Source organism: Phyllobates terribilis, unplaced genomic scaffold (assembly GCF_046119375.1).
Source record: "Phyllobates terribilis strain yellow unplaced genomic scaffold, ASM4611937v1 Scaffold_11__3_contigs__length_659146591, whole genome shotgun sequence".
NCBI classification, from domain to species: Eukaryota; Metazoa; Chordata; class Amphibia; order Anura; family Dendrobatidae; genus Phyllobates; species Phyllobates terribilis.
The window spans coordinates 232,025,603-232,045,924 of NW_027362771.1; the positions used below are offsets into that span (position 1 = coordinate 232,025,603).

The 20,322-nt window shown below is 44.7% G+C and overlaps 1 protein-coding gene across 7 annotated transcripts in view; it reads left to right on the forward strand.

Annotated features, from left to right (window-relative positions):
* PLXNB2 (plexin B2) overlaps positions 1-20,322 on the forward strand; it is a 279,450-nt gene that overhangs the window by 91,270 nt on the left and 167,858 nt on the right. The gene's annotated exons all lie outside the window — the stretch shown is intronic.

The following is a 20,322-nucleotide window of genomic DNA, read 5'->3' on the forward strand; positions in this document are numbered from 1 at the left end:
CTGAAATATCGCATGGTCATAAGTATTCAGACCTTTTGCTCAGTATTGAGTAGAAGCACCCTTTTGAGCTAGTATAGCCATGAGTCTTCTTGGGAATGATACAAGTTTTTCACACCTGGATTTGGGGATCCTCTGCCATTCTTCCTTGCAGATCCTCTCCAGTTCCGTCAGGTTGGATGGTGAACGTTGGTGGACAGCCATTTTCAGGTCTCTCCAGAGATGCCCAATTAGGTGTAGGTCAGGGCTCTGGCTGGGCCAGTCAAGAATAGTCAGAGTTGTTCTGAAGCCACCTTTGTTATTTTAGCTGTGTGCTTAGGGTCATTGTCTTGTTGGAAGGTGAACCTTCGGCCAAGTCTGAGGTCCAGAGCACTCTGAAAGAGGTTTTCATCCAGGATATCTCTGTACTTGGCCACATTCATGTTTCCTTCAATTGCAACCAGTCATCCTGTCACTGCAGCTGAAAAACACCCCCATAGCATGATGCTGCCACCACCATGTTTCACTGTTGGGATTGTATTGGGCAGGTGATGAGCAGTTACTGGTTTTCTCCACACATACCGCTTAGAATTATCACCAGCTCAGCCACAGTGATCTTGGGGTTCTTCTTTACCTCTCTCACCAAGGCTCTTCTCCCACAATTGCTCAGTTTGGCTGCACGGCCAGGTCTAGGAAGACTTCTGGTAGCCCCAAACTTCTTCCATTTAAGGATATTGAGTAATGCAGAAATTCTTTTGTAACCGTGGCCATATTTGTGCCTTGCCACAGTTCTGTCTCTGAGCTCCTTGGGCAGTTCCTTTTGAGCTCATGATTCTCATTTGGTCTGACATGCACTGTGAGCTGTGAGGTCTTATATAGACAGGTGTGAGCCTTTCCAAATCAAGTCCTATCAGTTTAATTATACACAGCTGGACTCCAATGAAGGAGTAGAACCATCTCAAGGAGGATCACAAGGAAATGGACAGCATGTGACTTAAATATGAGTGTCTGAGCAAAGGGTCTAAATACTTATGATCATGTGATATTTCAGTTTTTCTTTTTAATAAATTTGCAAACATTTCTATTTCTGTTGTTTTTTTTTCAGTCAAAATGGGGTGCAGAGGGTACTTTAATGAGAAAAAATGAACTATTTAGAATTTACCAAATGACGGCAATGAAACAAAGAGTGGAAAATTTAAAGGGGTCTGAATACTTTCCATACCCACTGTAAGTTAAATGGAATCCTACAGAATTGGCCTTAAAGAGGTTTCCTCTACTTTTACATTGATGACCTATCCCTAGGTCATCCATGTGGTCAGCCACGGTCCGACACCTCCGCCGATCAGCTGTTATCTGTGCCGGCGGCAGCTGCCGTCCGGAAGTGCTCACTTGCCGAGCTGCTCCGTCTACTTGTAGTGGCCGAGGTTTGATACAGCACATCCTCCTCCTATTCAAATCAATAGGAGGCGGATGTGTAGTACCCTGCAGCGGCCACTACAAGTAGACGGAGCAGCTCAGCAAGTGAGTACTTCTGGCCGGCCACTGCCGACACCGATAGCAGCTGATCGGCGGGGTGCCGGGTGTCGGAACCCCGGCCAACCAGACATTGATGACCTATCCTAAGAAGTCATAAACGTAGAAGTAAAAAAAGTTAAATGCTGCCTTTGGGTCATATTCGGCACTAACTTTTCCTTTACTCCCTATATCCGATCACTCACTCGCTTTTGTCACCTGCATCTTAAAAACATCTCCCGAATCTGACCTTTTCTCACCTTTGGAACTGCTAAAACTCTTACTGTCGCTCTTATTCACTCTCATCTGGGCTACTTAAACTCTCTTCTAATCGATCTCCCTCTTACCAAACTTTCTTCTCTCCAATCCGTCCTGAATGCGGCAGCCAGGGTCGTATTTCTGTCCAGCCGCTTCACCGATGCCTCCATCTTGTGCCAGTCATTTCACTGGTTACCCATTCGCTATAGGGTCCAATATAAACTCATCGCTCTCACCCACAAAGCTCTCCACAGTTTTGCATCGCCTTATATCTCCTCTCTCATCTGTCTATCGCCCTACACGTGCCCTCCGTTCCACAAATGACCTAAGACTAACATCCCCCATAATCCGAACCTCGCACCTCCGTCTCCAAGACTTCTCTGGTGCTGCACCAGTTCTCTGGAATGCTCTACCCCTGACGATCCGACTGATACCTAGCCCCCACGTCTTCAAGCGCGCTTTAAAAACCCATCTCTTTAAACAAGCCTACCACCTCAGCTCAGTAAACTAACTTTCCCCTGTTCCCTCCTAAATATTATTCAGATTCTGCACCCTACTATTCATCTGTCTCCACACCCTCCATGCACACGATAACTGCACTTGATACTTGATAATTGCACTTAAACATACAGGCTGATGACCGGATCATGCAGCTTTATATGAAAATCTCTATTTATTATAATTGCCTGACCTGAAATAACAAGCACTTTTCACCTGTTGTGTCCCCCCATTTCCTTGTAGAATGTAAACTTGCGAGCAGGAACCTCACTCCTAATGTAACTGTTTAAACTGTCTTACCTGGTATTGAATTTATTGTCTGTACATGTCCCCGCTTAATTGTAAAGTGCTGCGGAATATGTTGGCGCTATATAAATAAAAAAAATTATTATTAAAAATTATAAAAGTAGTTGACCACCTCTTTAATATGTATATTTAGCAAAAACTGATTGTGCCCCTTCCCCCCCCCGTGGGTGAAGGTGGGTGATCGCAGTCTGTGTATTCTGCAGTAATTTAATATAATCATGGCTAGATTTGACATACTATGGTTACACGCACCCTGGATTATCTGTATATCCAGTACAGCAGGATGTGTGTGCTTTATGGTAACTGCCCTGAATGGCAGCTTATAGACATGAAAGACTCCTTCTCAGACTCCAGAGGATGAATAATGCTCCTGTTCTCACATCCCCATCCAAGACAGAGAAGTGGGCTCTGTGTACAGAATCCTTCCCTGTATTGTCTGTGGGGTAATCCTGCCTATTTAGTCTCCAGCGTTACAATCTACCTTTCAGTCAGTAAACTAACCCTTCCCATTTTAGTGTCACAAATGAAAAGAGATAAAAACACGATGTGTCAGCCTTTTGTGTTTGTTCTAATAGCAATTATACAACAAGTTCAAAGACTTGAGAGAAAGAAACAATGAATATACATTCAAAACGAATGTTCTTTTTAAACCAGAAGAGGTGCCATTTTTAGCATTTGTAACATTGGTGATGAAGACTGTAAGGCTATGTTCATACCTTGCGTTTTTGCTTTTATTTACATTTTTTTTGCTGCAGTTTTTTATGCAAATTAAAAGCTGCTTCTTATAGTACCAGCAAAAGCTATAAAATTTCAGAAATCTTATGCTTTTTTTTTTCCTGACCAAATTGGAAAACTGCAACGTTTTTTTTACATCTGCAGCAAGTCAATTCTTTCAGCGGTTTTGCAGCACTTTTGGTGAATTAAACTTTGTCAAAGTACCGTAGACAAATCCTACAAGTAATCCAAGCCAAAAATTCCTTAAACGCTGAAAAACTGGCATTTTGAAAGCTGCGTTTTTCTTGCAAAAATGCAACATATGAACATGGCCGAAGGCTAACACATCTGTGTGTTACCATCTGAGAGAAACAGAATGATTTTTTTTATTTTTTGGCCTCCGGTGTCCTCCTAGTAGCATCTATTATTTTCCCCCTCTCATCCCTTTTGTCACAGGTAGACTGTCTGTACTTTTTTAGGCTACGTTCCCACCATTTGGAGCTTGCTGCGGCCCCGACGCTGCGGAGGAGCCGCTGGCGGCTTCCACTCAATATGCTAATGAGCGTCAGATGTTTTTTTTTTCCCCCCATAGAGATTAGGTCTATAGGAAAAGCCCGCATGTGGACCCGCCGGAGAAATTGACATGCTGCGATCTGGAAAGACGCGCTGCATGTCTGTTTCCGTGGGTGATCCGCAGACACATAGTGGACATGGGATTTCTACAAATCCCATCCACCATGTTGTAACATCTGGCCACTGTGGTTTGCACGCTGCATAACTGCGCTGCGTCCAATCCGCAGTGAACACTGATCGTGTGTACATACCCCAAGTCCACTGACTCAGAATGTAACAATTTGAAATGTAAAAACCTAGGAAGAACTACGAAGTATGTCTAGTTAGCTTCAGACGTGTCTCATGGACCCCCATATACTTTAATGGCCAAATGTGATCCACAAAACGGGTAAACATGTGCCACTTGATTGAGATTTTTGTATATGTAATGCCAGTCTTGATCATTTCCACCCTTTTGTTGATTCTATCCATTATTAGATTGGACAGATGAAATCTGACAAAGATCACTCCATAGTGCAGGGAAATGTAGGAGTTCCATCTTTTTATGGCACGGAAGATTGATCCGGAGCGCAGAACGTCCCGCTGATATTGATGATAATGTATACAGGAGCTGTCTGCGGGCTGGATTCCAGCGTTACAGAAAAAATCTGTCCGGCATTGTATACGCCACTTCTGCTTTGCAATATCTCTTGTCTTCAGGATGTATACTCGCGAATGGCTTCCTGGATTGTTCAGTTCCTTTGTCTCACAATTCCGTATGTGTTTTTGAAGAATGGATGTAGAGTAAATTATAATGCTCCTTCGATTTGTTGGAACCACAGGGCGCAAGCAAATATTAATGTGGTGTTTTGTGGTAGAAAGTTGCAGCTGAAAACTACAGTACAACTGCACATTTCCACTGACTTAATTGCAGTGTTAAGCCTCTTCATTATCCTCTGACAAGTAGCAATGATTCTCTGACTTCCTTGATAACATAGGAATCTGCTCATGATAATGACCATTAACGCGTTTGACAGGGTGATAACGAGATTATAGGGTTCACTTTCCCTTTATAAATTTGGGCAGCACATGTGCTTCGGAAGGAGACAAGCTGTAATGTTTGGGAGCTTTGTGTGACTGGTAAAACAATGTGACATTGCTGGCTTTGTGCTCTCCTACTGGTTTTGGGTAATCGTTGCATCATTTAAAGTGACATTTTAACTTGAAGGCTGTGTCATCTTCATCTGTTTGCTGGGGTTCGTTCTATTGTTTCCTTCGCCATATGTGTCGTGCTCTTCAATGGCAGTACTATTGGGAAGTGCTGACAAATGTCTGTTTCTACAGGCGATAACCGAGTGCCAATGACATAGCGAGTGCTTAACTATTAGAAGAAATGGATTTATACCTTACAATAATTATATTTTTTCATAGCCTTGATTGCTTTTCTTCTGTTTTGTATGATGATTTTTAGCAGATCTCCTTTTACACAAGGGAAGAGAACGCCGACAATCAATTTTGGGGTCGACACAAACGATTTGATCAACAGCAGTTACTCTCTGTACAATCACTGATAGTTGTCACACTAAACCACTACATAATGATTGCAGGCTTTTTCTTAATCTAACAATACTTCACTTGATAATTGTCCTCAATAGAAAGCCCTAAACCCATCTCTAAACTGATAACTTTGCAATCCAACATTTTTTTTTAATCGTCCCAATTAATCTAAAAATGACTTTGATTAATAATGTCTTACCTTGCGTATTCTAAGTAGTCAAGCATCCATCCTTTACTTCTTGCTAATATACATTAGGCATGTTAACAAGAAGTAGGAGTTGGAAATAAGGTAATACGGCTGCAGATCAGACTATAAAAGGTTTAACGCTTTTACCATGGAAATGTACACGTCTGCATAGGAGTTGTAGACACAAAACGATAGGACATTTGTAAACAAGACCATTTGTAATGTTGCATTATTAATGATGGATGGGACACTGAAACACATAAGTTGTACATACACTTAAATATTTGGCTCTCCTATATCCCCATAAATCTTCGATATTCCCTTATAAACCTTTATACAACTAGATTAGGTTAGTCTCGCCTTTCTCTTGTACACCTTTTTGAACCATGCCTTTAAGGCCCCATGTTAAAGCTATATATTGGAAAAGCTGCTTTTGCTGTTCATGATCTGATTTTTTTTTTCATTTTTTATAATAAATATACATTCCTCATACCACAATGAGGAGAAAGCCATAATGCTCTCCCGTATAGAGCAGAAAACCGTAGTATTCCTGCAGCAGTCAGCACTGACTGTAAGAGAATAACAAGAGCACGGAGCTTAGTATTTATTCGGAACATTGTTGGGCTTCTAATTGGTAAATCGCCAATCCTTCTTACTATTGGTAATTTGCTCTAATATAATAAAGTTTAAGCTGGAAATTAAATGTGATTTAGTTATAGTTATTGATCTGTCCTTTCATAAAACAAAAAAGCTCATAGAATACCCACGCTTTTTTTTCTTTCTATTGAGCATTAAAACCATTTTGGGGGTTATCTATTTCCGTAGTAGCACGTAGAAGATCAGATGTATTTTCTTTTGTTTCCAGTTCTATAAGCTTCTTTTATTCTCTTTATATTCTCAACTAATTGAGAATAACAAAATGTAAGATTGTCATTTGTTACAGATGGGTGGTATACAGAAACATTTCCCCAATTCAGCCTGTGTTATTTGATCTTGTCGAACTTGGGCCAAGTTGACCGAGCACAGTTGTTCATTGGCAAATCTGTAATGTTTATTTTTACTAACCTGACATAGAACTTACTTGCTCTGTTTGCTCCTGATATATACGTAGGACATGTAGGACTGGGAACCACAATTACATTTATCTACACTACATAGCACAACCAATATTGAATATTAATGGCATTACTATTAGGCTAAGTTCCCACGATGAGTCTTTGGTGAGTGTTTGATGCAGATTTTCGGCAGCATTTCTGCGCCAGTTCGATAAGTTAGCTTACTTGAGATTTTTCATCGCATTTTTTCTGCTGAGGTTTTTGTCGCCTTTTGGTATGTCTTGATTTAAGTTAAACTGCTATTTTTTGGATACTTTCTATTAACATTAATAAAACATTATTGATCGGGTCATGAGTGAATCACTTATTTTAGTTCATTTCCTCTGCAGAAATGCACTAAAACGCATACGCGTTTCTTACCTACAGATTTCTCTCATCTCAATCAAGTGTATGGGGAAAAACTACAAATAAAACGTGGAATTGACATGTTGTGGATTTCAAAAGCATACCACAGGTCTGTTTACGCCGTGTAAAAAAGTCACAGTGGGCATGAGCTTTCTGTAAATCTCATCCACCACTTTACTGGGATTCTAATACTGTGTTTTTTGTGCAGAGTCAGAAACTCGCCGAAGGTCACGGCCCCACTATCAGTATTTGGTCAGTATTTTTTCTCAGGAGTGGGAGCCAAAACCAGGAGTGGGTGATAAATGCAGAATTGGTGACTTGTTTCTATTATACCTTTTCTCTGATTGTTCCTCTCTTGGTTTTGGCTCCCACTCCTGAGAAAAATACTGACCAAATACTGATAGTGGGGCTGTGGCCAAATACTCATCATAGGATCTTAGCCTTATAGCACAACTAATATTTAGTATTTATGTTGTAAATATTAGTTCTGCTATACATTTGTGATACTAACAAGTTTTTAGTATCAGAAATGTATAGCGCAACTAATAATTAGTATTTCTCCTTAGTATCAGAAATATATATCACAACAAATATTTAGTATTTGTCTCGTTAATATCACAATGTCTTTTCATTGTTTATGTTGAGATGTCTGTATTGGGTGTGAATGGGAGAGAATGTGAAAGGCAATCCTTTTAGTAAACTGCTCAAATAAACAAATGCGTTCCCTACAGCATCTCTGGGATATAATGTATGGATATTCTGTCACACCTTCATGTGATTACTGTAGATGGATTCCCATTCACTGGCACTTATTGTCAATTGTGTTATCTATACCACTTAATAAGTGACAAGCCTTCCATGACTGTTACATTTGATGCATTTGGAAAGTGTTGGTGAATCTTCAGCAGTCAGAAAATGCTGCTAGCAATCATCTACACAATTCCGCATGTATCCGAGGTGGGGAGAACCCTTTTTACCCATGAGTTTTCTTGGCCATTGCTTATCTTCAATCCACAGGTATTTCCATACATGTTTTGTGGAATCACGTTGGTGATGACCTGAAGAGACGCTGGGCTTTGACTATTGATGACACCTGTGGATACATTCGTCTCGTCCTGGAGACATCCAGTTGAGGAGCTCTGCTCATGTAAATGGCGCCAATACCACACATTGTGCTGCCTAATAACACTGTCAGGGGATCAGTGAGTGCGGAGCCAGTTACAGAATATGTAAATACAACTTGCAGTGACAAAGCTGACATCTGGCACATGAAATGTATTGCAAAGATATGTAAATTTGTTGGTCGAAATTAAGGGGGGAAAAAAAAAAAGTTATTCTAAAATTTGACACTGAAACATTTTGTGTGAATGCACAACTACTAGGGAAACTGATTAGCGTACATGAAGAAAATAATGAAAAGCCTGCATTTTAGTCAATAGATACTTATCTCTTTGGAGTAGCAGTTTTAACGTGTTTAATTACTGTCTGTAAGCACTGTAGACATGGGTTCCATAGTGCAGCAATTTGAAGCACTGTTTCAGTGACTCTAGGTTTTGTTGCAAATGTGGGATATTGTGTCCTGTAAGGTGTCAGTCGCCCCTTTTATTCATATGTACAGTTTTCAGGGTGATGAGCATCTTTAAGCAATTCTGAAAAGTAGCAAAGGCAGAAGATCTGCTATAGGCAAGTGGTTTATTGCTAATTTTTCCCACATTGAACTATTAAAAGTAGCCAGAATGTCTGGGCAAGATTAAAACCTTGTTCACACAGTAATGTTTTATTTTGTAACTTTTGATGTGTGTAGCCAGTTCCAGCGGCGGAAATTAAACTAAACCTTTTAAGGAAAAATTCCATAATTTTTTTTCCCCTATCTTTTAATTGGGAGAGGCTGTATCAGACAGGCAGATCAGGTGGTCATGGTAAAAGTACACTGCCTGAAGGCGCTCCTGTATGAATGGCCATACAGCATCCATAACCCAAGACCTTTCTGCAGAATAGATGGCTGGTAGGTTAAGAGTGTCACTTAAAGGCAGGAGTCACTCGAGCATGCTGCAATTACATCCGAGAATCGGATCGCACTCACCCACACTCTATAGGTGCATGTGAAACCTCAGACTGCACTCAGATGTCATCAGTGCAGTGCGATTATAATGGATGTCGGCAATGGAGGAGATGGAGAAATTACTTTCCATGTCTCCTTCGCACCTGTCCCACGATTCTTTTATGCGTGAGGATCGGCGTATAGTGCACTGACACTCGGATCACGCTCACAGCAGAGTTTGAGCCAAGTGTCATTAGCATGTTGCATCTGATGCTATACGCTAATGTGACCCTGGCCAAAGTAGCACAGTATATTGCAATCATCATAATACATAGCACTGCGTACTTACAATTAATCATTTTGCCTTTCTACCCAACTAATGCTTTTATTTTTCTCATAAAAATATTTTTCTCTGTTTCTGCTAAGTCTCTTGTCCCTGCAAAAATCATTTCCCTCTTCAATTCCTGACCCAGCTGCTCCGCTCCTCTCCCTGCCAGGGACTTTTGCAATGATGACTCATGCAGGGAAAATGTACCTTTTTCAAAGATTTAGCTAGACAGTTTTTAATCACTTGATGTCATAGACCTAATGGAAAAGAGAAGAATTAACTGGGTAGAAAGGCAAATTGAGCAATTGTATGTACACAGCATTATATATTGCAATTATCATATTATATTAAGAGGATAATCATTTTGATCAGAGTGCTTCTTTAACCCTCAACAGTGTAGAGCACACCTCACAGATGTGATTTGATGCACAGAACAGAAAAAAAAGGTTGGTTAAGATTGTTACACATCAACAGCAAAGAAATACTTCGGTTTCCCAGACACTAAATAAAAAAAAAAAAAAAAAAGAACCCAAAAACCTCTAATAATGCTATAAAATATAAAAATCTGTGATGTGAGCATTGAAAAGACTGTAGCACTCATACGATTACCGCAGACCCATAAAATAGTTGAGTGACGAGGGTACCAAAACTCAAACCTGCGGCAATCTAATATACGTAAAGGAATACTGTATCTACAGTGAAAAGCCAGGCTAATCTCTACCTTTAAGGAGACCCGATTTAAATAGGAGGGGACATGGAATATTCTTGTTCTCTTAGCCTACTTAAAGGGAATCTATCAGCTGGTTTTTGCTATATAATCTGAGGACAGCATGAGGTAGGGGTTAAAACACAGATCGATGTGTCACATGTCAGGCTTTGTGGTGTTTACTTACACTGAAGGTTTTATCACCTGATGATTATCATTGCTGGACTGCAGCAGCTACACTAGTGTGTTCATGCTAGTCTGACTTCTCCCCCTCGTGTGATAAGCAGCTCACTGTCTATAGACTATGCACATACAGAGCTGGTGTGGTCAGGCTAAGTTTCTCAGCTCTGCTGCATTGCTAAATCTAGAATCTGTGTCAGATCAGCTGCACCCAGTAATCTAAGTGATACACCATTGGATTCAGCTTCTCTTTGACAACATCAGGCTGCTCTCAGATGAAGTAGCAAAAACCTGCTGACAGATTCCCTTTAACACACAGCAAAGTTATTACACAATGTTACGTTTCTTGCTACATTTCAGTTCAGTGACTTAAATCTCCTTTTTTACCATATGTAGGGGGAGGATTTTTTTTTTTTATAAAATCACTTGTTTTGTAAATAAAGTAGCTGGCAGCAAAGACTGTTCTTTAGCTCCTACATTTGTGGATTTGGAACTTGTGCAACAATGTCCCGTTAAACCTTGAGACGTGAACACAGGAAGGTAGATTGTGATCTGCCATGCCATTGCTGAAGCCCCACAGTTTTACTAGTTTTGCTGACCAGAATTTCAACATGTGGCACAATGATAGAATGCGGAAGAGTAAAGACTTTCTAGCATATGAGGGCTATAATTTAGCCAAGGGATTGCTGACTTTTCAATATAATGATAAGTGATGGAGAATGCTTGTACTGAATCTGTTCAGTGCAGTAAACTGGACTGTTTCATTACATTAGGGATGGGCGCACAGAAAAGTCATTGCCTAACAATGCTAACTGAGCATGCTTCAGTGCTAACCTGGAGATGTGCGACACTGTGTTCATACCAACCAATCACAGCCCGACTTTCACTTCTTATAGTGCTCTTTAAAAAACAAAACTGTGCTGTGATTGGTTGTTATGGGCAGAATAGACCCGTTTTTCTTTGATACTTTCAAGAGACCATTTTATAAAGTTAAAACAATGGCTGCACTGTTCATGCCTATGGACTGTCTGGTATTGCAACTCTGACTGCTTCATTATAATAGGGCTAGAAACAGCAGCAGAGTGGTGTTGCTTGACTTGTGGAGGACAGCTAATCTGCATACATTTTTGTTGTAAAGATCCTTTTATATGGACTGACCAGCTGCACGATTCGACCACTGCTTGGTAAACTTTCACTGATCAGCGGTCATTTAAATGCCTCATTACACAAGCAGACCAAAGTAAAGGATGTGCACTGAACGACCTTTACTAGATCGGTGCCCATGCACTACCCTGGGTCTCAGCAGTGCGAGTCTTCTTTACACAGGACAATGCATCGCCGAGAACGAGGCTTTTTTTGTGCTGCACAAAAAATCATTTCACCCAATGAATGAGCCCGTTGCTCCCATCCAGGGCTGGCTCCAGGTTTTTGTGGGCCCCGGGCGAAAGAGTCTCAGTGGGCCCCTTTAACATATACCACGATTCATGATGCACAGATACGGCGGAGAAATATATATATATACTGTGTGGAGCGATTCGCTGGTTTCTGAGCTATTGTAGAATTTACAATAGATATCGGTCATGTAATGTAAGAAGTGAAATCTTTGCATTGTACTATATATATATATATATATATATATATATATATATATATATATATATAGTACAATGCAAAGATTTCACTTCTTACATTACATGACCGATATCTATTGTAAATTCTACAATAGCTCAGAAACCAGCGAATCGCTCCACACAGTATACTGGCCCCCATATAACACTCCATACGGAATACTGGCCCCCATAAAACGCTCCGTACAGGATACTGGCCCCATATAATGCTCCATGCAGGCTGTCCCTCCCCCATATAATGCCCTATGCAGGCTGTTCCCTCCTTATAATGCCCCATGCAGGCTGCCCCCCCCCCACCTGCTGCCGCTGCTCAGGTCCGGACTCCAGCGTCGCCCCGCTCTGCGCTGTCTGTGACGCGGGGGAGAGGCACGGGGAGAGGTAAGTATCCGGCTGCTGGGGCCCTGAGCAAGCGGGGGAGAAAGGCGGGCGCTGGCACCGCTCTCCTCCACCCATAATCCAGCGGGGTGCCCGACCGCAAGTGGGCCCCCCCGCCTGCTCAGGGCCTCGGCACTTGCCCGGGTGCGCAAGGTGCTGACGCCTTCCCTGCTCCCATCCTGTAGCCATGGAATACTAACCTGGCTAGTGGACCAGTGTCTTGAGAATTGATTCGCTCATCCGCTCATCTTTAATGGAAACCTTTTCATCGATTCACAATCTTCTTAAAAACAGTTTTTGTTTTTTTTGTCTTCTTTTTCTGCTAAGTCAGAAATATTTTTATTTTTTAATTTATTTAAAGAGGTTGTCCAGTACTTTATATTACCCCACCAATGTATCCCCCCGGGGCCCCTAAGGATTTTTGTAAATACCTTACGTTGCTGTTTCTGCCTGCGAGCTGCGCTATCAGTAGCCGCTCACAGGCATCACATGACCCCACGCTGACTTCACAACAAGTTACCCCCCGCGTCACACCCAGCATCCACTGCACGCTTTCCCAGTGAATGGGGAGAGGCAGAGCGCGCGGTGGATACTGGGTGTGATGTGCAGGGTAACTCCGCCCACAGCCTGGCATCCACTGTGGAACGCAGAAGACAGAGACCCCTGGCTGCTGCCAGCACTTGCCGTGACGTCAGGGATGTCAGAGCCGGCTGCAGCCAGGGGTCACATGATGCCTGTGAGCGGCCAGTGATAGCGCCACTCACAGGCAGTATCTGCAATGTAAGGTAATTACAATAATCCTTAGGGGCCCCGGGGGTATACATTGGAGGGGGTGGGGGGTAATATAAATTACTGGACAACCCCTTTAACTTGCTAATGATTAATCCACAAAAATAAAATGTTACATATGGAAAGACCCATAGACTGTGTCTGTGTGGAAGTTAAAGAAAAAAAAAAAAGCACATAACCACACTTGTAAATCAGGTCCGATACTCTCTACATAAGCAGTGTCTCCGCAAGGAGAGGAACCCAGAGATCTAAAAAAGCTATTCCACAAGGTCCTCACGAATAACCGTACAGACTCGCAATTTGTAACTGATGGAGAGAAAATTCTTGAACTACTTTTTCATTTTTCAGGTTTTTTTTTGTCGTTCTCTGTTTCATGCCTTGTCCTATACTGGAAAAATCTACAGCATTTTTTTTTATTGATCCAGTTTCTGTCTAAACTGCCAAGACAAGGTCTTCTTTTTTTAAATTATTTTTAAGGCGGCATGCTTAGTCTTCTCTTTGTAATAAAGATTACATAGGCAAAGAGCTGTTTCTTTAATTGGGGTGTTCAGCATAGCTAGGCAGTTTTCTTTGTGATTGTTTATTGTTAGTGTGCACCTGTTTGCGTGTAATGTGCTCTGTGTATGTGTGTAATGTGCTCTGTGTGCGTGTGTAATGTGCTCTGTGTATGTGTGTAATGTGCTCTGTGTGCGTGTGTAATGTGCTCTGTGTGCGTGTGTAATGTGCTCTGTGTGCGTGTGTAATGTGCTCTGTGTGCGTGTGTAATGTGCTCTGTGTGCGTGTGTAATGTGCTCTGTGTATGTGTGTAATGTGCTCTGTGTGCGTGTGTAATGTGCTCTGTGTGCGTGTGTAATGTGCTCTGTGTGCGTGTGTAATGTGCTCTGTGTGCGTGTGTAATGTGCTCTGTGTGCGTGTGTAATGTGCTCTGTGTGCGTGTGTAATGTGCTCTGTGTGCGTGTGTAATGTGCTCTGTGTGCGTGTGTAATGTGCTCTGTGTGCGTGTGTAATGTGCTCTGTGTGCGTGTGTAATGTGCTCTGTGTGCGTGTGTAATGTGCTCTGTGTGCGTGTGTAATGTGCTCTGTGTGCGTGTGTAATGTGCTCTGTGTGCGTGTGTAATGTGCTCTGTGTGCGTGTGTAATGTGCTCTGTGTGCGTGTGTAATGTGCTCTGTGTGCGTGTGTAATGTGCTCTGTGTGCGTGTGTAATGTGCTCTGTGTGCGTGTGTAATGTGCTCTGTGTGCGTGTGTAATGTGCTCTGTGTGCGTGTGTAATGTGCTCTGTGTGCGTGTGTAATGTGCTCTGTGTGCGTGTGTAATGTGCTCTGTGTATGTGCGTAATGTGCTCGCTGTGTGCGTGTGTAATGTGCTCTGTGTATGTGTGTAATGTGCTCGCTGTGTGCGTGTGTAATGTGCTCGCTGTGTGCGTGTGTAATATGCTCTGTGTATGTGTGTAATGTGCTCTGTGTATGTGTGTAATGTGCTCTGTGTATGTATGTAATGTGCTCTGTGTGCGTGTGTAATGTGCTCTGTGTGCGTGTGTAATGTGCTCTGTGTATGTGTGTAATGTGCTCTGTGTGCGTGTGTAATGTGCTCTGTGTGCGTGTGTAATGTGCTCTGTGTGCGTGTGTAATGTGCTCTGTGTGCGTGTGTAATGTGCTCTGTGTATGTGTGTAATGTGCTCTGTGTGCGTGTGTAATGTGCTCTGTGTGCGTGTGTAATGTGCTCTGTGTGCGTGTGTAATGTGCTCTGTGTGCGTGTGTAATGTGCTCTGTGTATGTGTGTAATGTGCTCTGTGTGCGTGTGTAATGTGCTCTGTGTGCGTGTGTAATGTGCTCTGTGTATGTGCGTAATGTGCTCGCTGTGTGCGTGCGTAATGTGCTCGCTGTGTGCGTGTGTAATGTGCTCGCTGTGTGCGTGTGTAATGTGCTCGCTGTGTGCGTGTGTAATGTGCTCGCTGTGTGCGTGTGTAATGTGCTCGCTGTGTGCGTGTGTAATGTGCTCTGTGTATGTGTGTAATGTGCTCTGTGTATGTATGTAATATGCTCTGTGTGCGTGTGTAATGTGCTCTGTGTATGTGTGTAATGTGCTCTGTGTGCGTGTAATGTGCTCTGTGTATGTGTGTAATGTGCTCTGTGTGCGTGTGTAATGTGCTCTGTGTGCGTGTGTAATGTGCTCTGTGTGCGTGTGTAATGTGCTCTGTGTGCGTGTGTAATGTGCTCTGTGTGCGTGTGTAATGTGCTCTGTGTGCGTGTGTAATGTGCTCTGTGTGCGTGTGTAATGTGCTCTGTGTGCGTGTGTAATGTGCTCTGTGTGCGTGTGTAATGTGCTCTGTGTGCGTGTGTAATGTGCTCTGTGTGCGTGTGTAATGTGCTCTGTGTGCGTGTGTAATGTGCTCTGTGTGCGTGTGTAATGTGCTCTGTGTATGTGTGTAATGTGCTCTGTGTGCGTGTGTAATCTGCTGTGTGTAATGTGCTCTGTGTGCGTGTGTAATCTGCTGTGTGTAATGTGCTCTGTGTGCGTGTGTATGTGCACTGTGTGCGTGTATGTGCTCGCTGTGTGCGTGTGTAATGTGCTCGCTGTGTGCGTGTGTAATGTGCTCGCTGTGTGCGTGTGTAATGTGCTCGCTGTGTGCGTGTGTAATGTGCGCGCTGTGTGCGTGTGTAATGTGCTCTGTGTATGTGTGTAATGTGCTCTGTGTGCGTGTGTAATGTGCTCTGTGTGCGTGTGTAATGTGCTCTGTGTGCGTGTGTAATGTGCTCTGTGTGCGTGTGTAATGTGCTCTGTGTGCGTGTGTAATGTGCTCTGTGTGCGTGTGTAATGTGCTCTGTGTGCGTGTGTAATGTGCTCTGTGTGCGTGTGTAATGTGCTCTGTGTGCGTGTGTAATGTGCTCTGTGTGCGTGTGTAATGTGCTCTGTGTGCGTGTGTAATGTGCTCTGTGTGCGTGTGTAATGTGCTCTGTGTGCGTGTGTAATGTGCTCTGTGTATGTGTGTAATGTGCTCTGTGTGCGTGTGTAATGTGCTCTGTGTGCGTGTGTAATGTGCTCTGTGTATGTGTGTAATGTGCTCTGTGTATGTGTGTAATGTGCTCGCTGTGTGCGTGTGTAATGTGCTCGCTGTGTGCGTGTGTAATGTGCTCGCTGTGTGCGTGTGTAATGTGCTCGCTGTGTGCGTGTGTAATGTGCTCGCTGTGTGTGTGTGTTGTGTGTAATGTGCTCGCTGTGTGCGTGTAATGTGCTCGCTGTGTGCGTGTAATGTGCTCGCTGTGTGTGTTGTGTGTAATGTGCTCGCTGTGTGTGTGTTGTGTGTAATGTGCTCGCTGTGTGTGTGTAATGTGCTCGCTGTGTGCGTGTAATGTGCTCGCTGTGTGCGTGTAATGTGCTCGCTGTGTGCGTGTAATGTGCTCGCTGTGTGCGTGTGTAATGTGCTCGCTGTGTGTAATGTGCTCGCTGTGTGCGTGTGTAATGTGCTCGCTGTGTGCGTGTGTAATGTGCTCGCTGTGTGTAATGTGCTCGCTGTGTGCGTGTGTAATGTGCTCGCTGTGTGCGTGTGTAATGTGCTCGCTGTGTGCGTGTGTAATGTGCTCGCTGTGTGCGTGTGTAATGTGCTCGCTGTGTGCGTGTGTAATGTGCTCGCTGTGTGCGTGTGTAATGTGCTCGCTGTGTGCGTGTGTAATGTGCTCGCTGTGTGCGTGTGTAATGTGCTCGCTGTGTGCGTGTGTAATGTGCTCGCAGTGTGCGTGTGTAATGTGCTCGCAGTGTGCGTGTGTAATGTGCTCGCTGTGTGCGTGTGTAATGTGCTCGCTGTGTGCGTGTGTAATGTGCTCGCTGTGTGCGTGTGTAATGTGCTCGCTGTGTGCGTGTGTAATGTGCTCGCTGTGTGCGTGTGTAATGTGCTCGCTGTGTGCGTGTGTAATGTGCTCGCTGTGTGCGTGTGTAATGTGCTCGCTGTGTGCGTGTGTAATGTGCTCGCTGTGTGCGTGTGTAATGTGCTCGCTGTGTGCGTGTGTAATGTGCTCGCTGTGTGCGTGTGTAATGTGCTCGCTGTGTGCGTGTGTAATGTGCTCGCTGTGTGCGTGTGTAATGTGCTCGCTGTGTGTGTGTTGTGTGTTGTGTGCTCGCTGTGTGTGTGTTGTGTGTAATGTGCTCGCTGTGTGTGTGTAATGTGCTCGCTGTGTGTGTGTTGTGTGTAATGTGCTCGCTGTGTGCGTGTAATGTGCTCGCTGTGTGCGTGTAATGTGCTCGCTGTGTGCGTGTGTGTTGCGTGTAATGTGCTCGCTGTGTGCGTGTAATGTGCTCGCTGTGTGCGTGTGTGTTGTGTGTAATGTGCTCGCTGTGTGCGTGTAATGTGCTCGCTGTGTGTGTGTGTTGTGTGTAATGTGCTCGCTGTGTGCGTGTAATGTGCTCGCTGTGTGTGTGTGTTGTGTGTAATGTGCTCGCTGTGTGTGTGTTGTGTGTAATGTGCTCGCTGTGTGTGTGTAATGTGCTCGCTGTGTGTGTGTTGTGTGTAATGTGCTCGCTGTGTGCGTGTGTAATGTGCTCGCTGTGTGCGTGTGTAATGTGCTCGCTGTGTGCGTGTGTAATGTGCTCGCTGTGTGCGTGTGTAATGTGCTCGCTGTGTGCGTGTGTAATGTGCTCGCTGTGTGCGTGTGTAATGTGCTCGCTGTGTGCGTGTGTAATGTGCTCGCTGTGTGCGTGTAATGTGCTCGCTGTGTGCGTGTGTAATGTGCTCGCTGTGTGTGTGTAATGTGCTCGCTGTGTGCGTGTGTAATGTGCTCGCTGTGTGTGTGTGTTGTGTGTAATGTGCTCGCTGTGTGCGTGTAATGTGCTCGCTGTGTGCGTGTAATGTGCTCGCTGTGTGCGTGTAATGTGCTCGCTGTGTGTGTGTTGTGTGTAATGTGCTCGCTGTGTGTGTGTAATGTGCTCGCTGTGTGCGTGTAATGTGCTCGCTGTGTGTGTTGTGTGTAATGTGCTCGCTGTGTGCGTGTAATGTGCTCGCTGTGTGCGTGTAATGTGCTCGCTGTGTGCGTGTGTGTTGTGTGTTGTGTGTAATGTGCTCGCTGTGTGCGTGTAATGTGCTCGCTGTGTGTGTGTGTTGTGTGTAATGTGCTCGCTGTGTGCGTGTAATGTGCTCGCTGTGTGTGTGTGTTGTGTGTAATGTGCTCGCTGTGTGTGTGTGTTGTGTGTAATGTGCTCGCTGTGTGTGTGTTGTGTGTAATGTGCTCGCTGTGTGTGTAATGTGCTCGCTGTGTGTGTGTGTTGTGTGTAATGTGCTCGCTGTGTGCGTGTAATGTGCTCGCTGTGTGCGTGTAATGTGCTCGCTGTGTGCGTGTAATGTGCTCGCTGTGTGCGTGTGTAATGTGCTCGCTGTGTGTAATGTGCTCGCTGTGTGCGTGTGTAATGTGCTCGCTGTGTGCGTGTGTAATGTGCTCGCTGTGTGTAATGTGCTCGCTGTGTGTAATGTGCTCGCTGTGTGCGTGTGTAATGTGCTCGCTGTGTGCGTGTGTAATGTGCTCGCTGTGTGCGTGTGTAATGTGCTCGCTGTGTGCGTGTGTAATGTGCTCGCTGTGTGCGTGTGTAATGTGCTCGCTGTGTGCGTGTGTAATGTGCTCGCTGTGTGCGTGTGTAATGTGCTCGCTGTGTGCGTGTGTAATGTGCTCGCTGTGTGCGTGTGTAATGTGCTCGCTGTGTGCGTGTGTAATGTGCTCGCTGTGTGCGTGTGTAATGTGCTCGCTGTGTGCGTGTGTAATGTGCTCGCTGTGTGCGTGTGTAATGTGCTCGCTGTGTGCGTGTGTAATGTGCTCGCTGTGTGCGTGTGTAATGTGCTCGCTGTGTGCGTGTGTAATGTGCTCGCTGTGTGCGTGTGTAATGTGCTCGCTGTGTGCGTGTGTAATGTGCTCGCTGTGTGCGTGTGTAATGTGCTCGCTGTGTGCGTGTGTAATGTGCTCGCTGTGTGCGTGTGTAATGTGCTCGCTGTGTGCGTGTAATGTGCTCGCTGTGTGTGTGTAATGTGCTCGCTGTGTGTGTGTTGTGTGTAATGTGCTCGCTGTGTGCGTGTAATGTGCTCGCTGTGTGCGTGTAATGTGCTCGCTGTGTGCGTGTGTGTTGCGTGTAATGTGCTCGCTGTGTGCGTGTAATGTGCTCGCTGTGTGCGTGTAATGTGCTCGCTGTGTGTGTGTGTTGTGTGTAATGTGCTCGCTGTGTGCGTGTAATGTGCTCGCTGTGTGCGTGTGTGTTGCGTGTAATGTGCTCGCTGTGTGCGTGTAATGTGCTCGCTGTGTGCGTGTAATGTGCTCGCTGTGTGCGTGTGTGTTGCGTGTAATGTGCTCGCTGTGTGCGTGTAATGTGCTCGCTGTGTGCGTGTAATGTGCTCGCTGTGTGTGTGTGTTGTGTGTAATGTGCTCGCTGTGTGCGTGTAATGTGCTCGCTGTGTGTGTGTGTTGTGTGTAATGTGCTCGCTGTGTGTGTGTAATGTGCTCGCTGTGTGTGTGTTGTGTGTAATGTGCTCGCTGTGTGCGTGTGTAATGTGCTCGCTGTGTGCGTGTGTAATGTGCTCGCTGTGTGCGTGTGTAATGTGCTCGCTGTGTGCGTGTGTAATGTGCTCGCTGTGTGCGTGTGTAATGTGCTCGCTGTGTGCGTGTAATGTGCTCGCTGTGTGCGTGTGTAATGTGCTCGCTGTGTGCGTGTGTAATGTGCTCGCTGTGTGCGTGTGTAATGTGCTCGCTGTGTGCGTGTGTAATGTGCTCGCTGTGTGCGTGTGTAATGTGCTCGCTGTGTGCGTGTGTAATATGCTCGCTGTGTGCGTGTGTAATGTGCTCGCTGTGTGCGTGTGTAATGTGCTCGCTGTGTGCGTGTGTAATGTGCTCTCTGTGTGCGTGTGTAATGTGCTCGCTGTGTGCGTGTAATGTGCTCGCTGTGTGCGTGTAATGTGCTCGCTGTGTGTGTGTAATGTGCTCGCTGTGTGCGTGTGTAATGTGCTCGCTGTGTGCGTGTGTAATGTGCTCGCTGTGTGCGTGTGTAATGTGCTCGCTGTGTGCGTGTGTAATGTGCTCGCTGTGTGCGTGTGTAATGTGCTCGCTGTGTGCGTGTAATGTGCTCGCTGTGTGCGTGTGTAATGTGCTCGCTGTGTGTGTGTAATGTGCTCGCTGTGTGCGTGTGTAATGTGCTCGCTGTGTGTGTGTGTTGTGTGTAATGTGCTCGCTGTGTGTGTGTAATGTGCTCGCTGTGTGCGTGTAATGTGCTCGCTGTGTGCGTGTAAT